The following is a 6,000-nucleotide window of genomic DNA, read 5'->3' on the forward strand; positions in this document are numbered from 1 at the left end:
GAACAATTCTCGAGTCCGAGTCATCGCGCGCGAGAATTCACGAGTCCGCTTCAATCAGTGCGCGAGTACGAGTCAAATCCCAAATCCCGTTAATCTATCAGATGAATCCAATGTAAATCCATTATTGTTCAATACTTGGAGCAAGGGAGCATGAAAGTCAGATGAAGGCAAGTTTGAGGTAACAATAATGGATCAAACAAACAGAGTAGCATCCAGGTGACCGGTTGTTCATCTTCCTCGTGACGTTATGACATGCAGGCCCGGTTCTACGGGGGTGCATAAGGGTGCATTGCACCCTCAGTTGAGTCGTTATGCACCCTCATTTAAAAAATGAAAAGTGAAAAAAATAAATAAATAAAAGTGAAAAATATTACATATATAATAACAATAATAATAATAATAGTGGTAATACAAATATTAAGAAGAAGAATATAGTTGAAATAAAATAAATTGTGGTTAAATAACATTGTGTTCTGCATTTATTTGGTCAATTTAAACGGTAAGTAACGTTATTATGTCAGGTGCGCGTGACCTGTGCCGCTGCGCGTTCGTCATCAGCAAGGTGCTTACACAGCAGTCAATGATGGACATCAGAAAATGGTTTAAACAACCAGCCCTTATCGCCAGCAGTAACACTGCATCTACTGCAGGTAATAACAGTTCAGATCATGGGGACATTACGTTACCCGCGACCACTGTTGTGGACAATAACGCCCGACTCGCCGGGTTTGCCCGCCTCGCCCACGGAGGCAGAGCAGCCGCAGTGGTCTTCGTTGCCCCAAACACCGCCACCCCTCGGCGGCCCGCAAGTGCCAGAGGACCTCGGCAAAACAGAGCCTGCCCAGGTATATTTAAAAAAGTACCCAACTCGCCTGTACAGTGGGGTAAGGCACTCATTTTGCAGCTCATGGTTTCAAAACAGAGATTGGCTGGAATATTCATGTAAAAAAAGATGCCATCTTCTGCTATGCATGTAGACATTTCGGTCCTAAAAGGGGCATGATTTGTAAAATATCCATAAAGAAAAAGAACATCTGCTTACAGTTCTGTTTCATATGGGTGTTGAGATGTATCCATTCGGGCTGCTCAATTAATCGTATTTTAAAGGTCACATGTCATGGCCATTTCCACTGATCATAATTCCATTGTTGAGGTATACTTAAATAGAAAAATACTGTGCAATTTTCCAAATTCACATTGGTTTCGCATACTGCATCTCTGTAAAGTATGTGTATTCAGCAGTATTCACTTTCTCCACTAAACGGCTCGTTGCAGCTCTCCCCCCCCTCCCTGTGAGCCCAGTATGCTCCGATTGGTTAGCTCGGCCCCTCTGTTCTGATTAGTCAACCACCAGAGAGGCTCCGCCAATGTCTAACTCAGTGCTTTTTCGACTGTGAGTAGAGCGTCTGTTTGAAAGAATTTTCGTCAGTACAGCCGTATACTTTTGAACCGGAATCCGATCCCGAAAGTGAGACGGACCGTGAAGGACCAGAGACACCGTCTCAAACTAGACTACAGCAGGCGGTTTCACAGTGGAAAGTTATGAGAAAACAGTGTTTCAAGGCGAGCATTGTGTTGCCATGGCAACAGCATTTGGAGAAATCTCAAAACTGTCCCGTAGATGTATTCACGGCTGGACTGTTAGCACACTTGTGAAGTTTGAGCACTTTTTGAACATGTGCATAGGAGTTATAGCGACATCATGTTTTATGGCGAGGAAACGGCATATGGTGAGATCTCAAATTTGGCGTAGAGCAGTTGAGGCATGGACCGGTGATTTACAAGTGAAGATTGGGGGACGATTGGACCATGTCCATTGGACTTATAGCGACATCATGTTTTATGGCGAGGGATGCACTTCCATGGAAACGGCATATGGTGAGATCTCAGAGTTTTATGGCGAGGGATGCACTTCCATGGAAACGGCATATGGTGAGATCTCAGATTTGGCGTAGAGCTGTTGAAGCATGGACCGGTGATATACAAATGAAGATTGGGGGACGATTGGACCGTGTCGATTACAGCCACATCGTGTTTCATGGCGAGTGGTCCGTCGACATGGCAACGGCATTTGATGACAATTGAAAGCAATTCTAGAACCCTGAAGGCAAGAGAGACTGAAAAGAGTCAAGGGAAGCTTATAAAAGTTAACAGCATTTAATTACACAAAAGATGCGGTGGTATACAAAATGAAATGTGCGAGTGGAGGCGCTCTCCACATCCGACCGGTCAGTTCAGGTCAGGGGGTCGAAGAGATCAATTCTTGGCTTGCTCTTCCTGTTGTCATCTGAGGTGTTCTCCTATTGGCCGGCGTTGTCGGGGGGCGGGTCCAATGCAATTCCTGCCTTTTTCTGTAGCTAAATTGCATCATTCTGGCGTCTGTGGTTATTTAAACATTCCCTGCTACACATTATTCAGCGTCAATAAATGAGTGCTAATCCCAGTGTGCTCAGTGTACAACATCACATGTCATTTCACCTTGGTTCAAGGTTTGAAATCGTATGATTCCGCCAGATGCTAAATGCTAACCGGAAGTGACGAATTTTCAGAATAAAAGTGTTAAGCTAATAGTGAGAACTTCCGGTTTTTCAGAATAAAACTGATTTAAATCAAATAGTGTATTTAATTCAAATTACGCCATATCAACATTGATTTTAATTTCTAACACAGCCCATACTACGCTTAGATGCGTTGATGGCTGCATCGTTACCAAACCTGTGAAGTTCTGGGCTGTTTGGAGTATTTTCACTGAAGTTATGAGAAAACCGTGTTTCAAGACGAGCATTGTGTTGCCATGGCAACTGCATTTGAAGAAATCTCAAAACTGTCCTGTAGATGTCTTCACGGCTGGAATGTTTGCACACTGCTATCTGAAGTCTGCTGTTCTGAGCATGTCAGTTGGAGTGATGACATCATCGTGTTCCATTGCACAGGTGTTTATTACGCTGGGCCTGAGAGGCCAGGGTGCTGCCAATAAAAGAACGCTGCAAATAAAAAGAAACAGAAACGCCGCGCAAATAAAAACGCCGCGATGCAAATAAAAAAGCCACAACGGAAGTGAATTACCGGGGACTATTATTGCTGATGCACATGCGACTGAAGTGAATTACCGGGGACTATTATTGCTGATGCACATGCGTTTTTTAAGGCGAGAGAAGAAGAAGGCTGGGGGATCTCCAGGAAACATCTCATGGGTACTTTTATAATGTTAAAGTTACACAGGATATAGATAATATCTGTCGCTGCCGTATCTAGGCCTGTCACGATAATTAATTTTGTTGGACGATACATTTTTCTGGAAATTATTGCGATAAACGATAATATTGTCGGCACCGTTTTAAGACCATTTTAGACATAATGATAATATATAATAATAATTCAAGTACAGCCTTTCAAACATAACTTTTTATTGAACATTCAACATTGCAAATGAAATGTGAAATAATATTAAAATATATAAATTATATATTGTAGTGCCGAGAGACGGGAGTCGGAGGCGGGGTATCGAAGGTACAAGCTAGACTTTTATTTAACATCAGAACAACATGTAAACAGCTTTTAGCCCGGGAAGATAAGACCGGAGGAAACAGGAAGTCCGGTCAACTCACTAATGTCCGTGCGGAACAATACCCCAACCCATAGTTCCGTGGGTGAATAATGTCAATCACCATACAAGCCCCCCCAGAATTCACCCATAGTCAAAACCCTCGCGCCTGGGAGGAAGTACCGCCCGACCCCGGCGCGTACGGACCACAGGGGCTGAGGAGGGCGGGGCCGCAGGCGAGGGCAGGGGCAGGGGCGCCAACGAGGGCGAGGGCATCCCCACAGGGGGTGGGGGGCGGGACATGGGAGGGCGGCCCCGACGTGGGGGCAGAGCCAACTCCAACGGCCTGGAAACATCCACGTGAGCAGGCTTAATCCGATCAACGGACACAGTCTCAGGCCTGCCACCAACGTCCACCACCAGGCTCTTGTCCCCGTGACGTATGACCCTGAACGGACCGTCGTAAGGGGGGCGCAGGGGACCGCGGTGAGCGTCGTGGCGAATAAAAACGAAATCCGCCGACCGTAATCCGGGGGACACCCGGAAAGCTGGGTTGCTGTGCTGCGACGTGGGGACGGGCGTGAATGTCCCGGCGGTCTCCAGCAGGGAGGAGCGCTGCCCGGCTGCAGACCAGGGCACAGTGGTGGTGGGAATGAATTCCCCGGGGACCCGTAGCGTCTGGCCATAGACGAGCTCCGCCGACGAGGACTGCAGGTCTTCCTTGGGGGCACACCTGAGGCCGAGCATAACCCACGGGAGCTTATCCACCCAGTTGCCGTCTGTCAATCCGGCACGCAGTGACGCCTTCATGGATCGGTGAAACCGCTCACACAATCCGTTAGCCTGGGGGTGATATGCGGTGGTGCGGTGCAGCTTGACCCCCAAACCCACAGCAACAGCGTTCCACAGCTCCGAGGTGAACTGAGAACCGCGGTCAGAGGAGAGGTCAGACGGGGTCCCGAAGCGCGCCACCCACGTGCCGATGAAAGCGCGGGCGACGTCGGAAGCTGACGTCGAGGTGAGGGGAACGGCCTCGGGCCTGCGGGTCGTCCTGTCCACCATCGTAAACAGGTAGGTGAAACCGTGAGAGGGGGGAAGCGGACCTACGAGGTCGACATTGACATGGTCAAACCTCCTCTCAGGAAACGCAAACAGTTCAAAAGGGGCCCTAGTATGGCGGTGGACTTTAGCCCGTTGACAAGCCATGCATGCGTCGACCCAGGACTTCACGTCCTTCTTAAGCCCCTGCCACACGAACTTCTGCGACACCAACTTCACGGACGGTTTCCTACCGGGGTGGGAAAGATTGTGAACCGCCTCAAAAACGGGTCGGCGCCAGTCCGTAGGGACTAGCGGTCGAGGCTGGCCCGTGGAGATGTCACACCATAGCTTCGCGCCCGAGTCACCGACCGTGACCTCCTCCAGTCGCAATCCCGTGACCGAGGCCTTGAGGGTCTGGACCCCGTGGTCAGAGGCCTGGTCAGCGCCCATGCGGAGGTAATCGAGGCCCAGCTGCACAGCTCCGATGACCGCTCTGGAGAGGCAGTCCGCGACCACGTTAGCCTTGCCAGCGATGTGTCGTATGTCCGTGGTGTACTCGGAGATGTACGAAAGCTGGCGTTGCTGTCGGGCGGACCACGGCTCGGCCACCTTGGACATGCAGAAAGTAAGTGGCTTGTGATCCACGAACGCCGCAAACTCCCGGCCTTCCAGCAGGAAACGGAAGTGGCGAACAGCCAAATAGAGACCAAGGAGTTCCCTGTCGAAAGCGCTGTACTTGCGCTCCCTGGGAGTCAACTGGCCGGGGGACTTGTCCTTGAGGGCCTCGTACAGCGGGCGCATGGTCTGGGCCGCCCGGCGGATGAACCGGTGATAAAACGTCACCATCCCGAGGAACTCTCGGAGCGCGCGAGCTGTAGACGGTCGTGGAAAGGCGGACACGGCCTCCACTTTCGATGGGAGGGGGGCGGCTCCACCTTTGCTGATGAGATGCCCGAGGAAGTGGATGGAGGACAACCCGAACTGACACTTTGCCGGGTTGATAATCAGGCCGTGTTGGCTGAGCCTCGCAAAAAGGACACGGAGATGTGCCTGGTGCTCTTCAGAGGAGGAGCTGGCGACAAGGATGTCGTCTAAATAGACGAAAATGAATGGCATGTCTCTGAGCGCCGAATCCATCAGCCGCTGAAAGGACTGAGCTGCGTTCTTAAGTCCAAACGGCATACGCAGGAACTCGAAAAGCCCGAACGGCGTAATCACCGCAGTTTTGGGGACGTCTGAGGGGTGCACCGGAACCTGATGGTAGCCCCGCACCAGATCCACCTTGGAGAAAACCAGCTTGCCCGCCAGGTGTGAAGAGAAGTCCTGGATGTGAGGGACCGGGTAGCGGTCTGGCGTAGTGGCGTCGTTAAGGCGGCGGTAGTCACCACACGGTCGCCAGCCACCGGCTGATTTAG

Source organism: Notothenia rossii (genome assembly GCF_949606895.1).
Source record: "Notothenia rossii genome assembly, chromosome: 7".
Lineage (NCBI taxonomy): Eukaryota > Metazoa > Chordata > Actinopteri > Perciformes > Nototheniidae > Notothenia > Notothenia rossii.